We start from the raw sequence: 1,528 nt of genomic DNA, 5'->3' as shown, positions 1-1,528 counted from the left end.
GATGATATAGAACATGGGTTGGCAACTGATACAGAGTAAGCTCTTCTAAATTATTTTCCCAGGTTGCACTTCCGGTTCTTGGTGGAACTTCTACCATTGTTTGTCTAAGTTGTGGTCATTCTTGAGGTCCCAAAATGTATATTGTGGTGGGGATTATGTTGCTGGAGGTTCTTCATTGGTTTCCAGATTGGGTTTGATCTCATAGGCAACCAGAGGCTTGTCTCCTGACCCTTTCTGGATTTTTGTAAGCAGTAAGGAGCTGCCTCACTACCTTATGTGGTAGTCTTTTGTAAATCTTTTATGAAATGAACTTTATTCTGCCCTTCAAAAAAATAAAAAGTATTTTCCAATTTGATTTTCTGTGGCAACGAGTTATATTTTGCACTGTTGCTAGTAGTTGCTTGTACCCAGGGCCTTCAAGGCCAATCCTTTTGTAACTATTTTTTTTATTCTAACAAAACTATTTGATTGGTTAAGAAAAAAAAACAAAAAATTAGAGAAATTATGTAAAAAATCATGTACATTTTTTATAATTGAGGAATGGGAGATTCAAGCATTCAAACCCTATTATTTAGATAAGAGATCATGTATCAACTAATAAATTCAATGCTCTCGAATGAATGAAAAATCATATATACTTTTGTATTTTAAATTTCAACTATGACATATCTTAGATTAGTGTAAATTTATTATAATAAAGTCTAACAATTGATGTCAAAACCTTAGGATGTATAATCCTATAGAATTATATATAGATTACATTATTCACGATTGCTTGTTAAGGTCTTGTGCGGTTTTTGAATTTGTGTAATTACATTGTTAAAATTCATAATTTTTTTATACAATGTAATTAAATCATGAACATGCTTAATTAGTCATACATTATTGATTATATGATTTTTAGGTCAAATTATACCTATGTAATTGAATGAAATCGTACATGAACAATTAAGTTTTTTCTAAAAACGTATTGATTTTAATAATTTTAAACCAACAACAATTTGATTTTATTTAATTTTTGTTACCTTGGTTATTATTTTTCTTTTTTTTCATTTATGAAATTGACCACGTTTAAACAAAGTTTTTCATTTTGATCCCAAAATTATAAATAAAATTTCAAAGTAAAATTAAAGTATGTAATATAGATACATAAGATCTAGTATATCTTTTTCTTTTTTAATGAAAATAAGTTAAATTATTTGCCTCATACTAATTTATCCCGTCTAGTCCACAATTTTAAAGTCTTAACTTGTTTAGTGATTTTAAAGCCTTAACTTATTTTCACTAAAAAATTTACTTCAATTTAGTCAAAATTAAGATAATGGAGAATCTATTATCCTTAAATATACAAACTAATGAACAATTGTAACTTAAAGGTGGACCAATTGTGAGCAATTATTCTCTAAAACATATTTTTGTACAATCCAAACTACCTTGCTAAGCTCTGGCTTTCTGACCCAAACTACCATGAATTGTTGATACAATCATCCCCAAGCATTGAAAACTCAACTTGCAAACATGCAATTCA

This window comes from Theobroma umbraticum, unplaced genomic scaffold, assembly GCF_002168275.2.
Source record: "Theobroma umbraticum cultivar Fairchild unplaced genomic scaffold, ASM216827v3 scaffold_81.0, whole genome shotgun sequence".
NCBI lineage: Eukaryota > Viridiplantae > Streptophyta > Magnoliopsida > Malvales > Malvaceae > Theobroma > Theobroma umbraticum.
Note: the sequence above shows the minus strand (reverse complement) of the source record.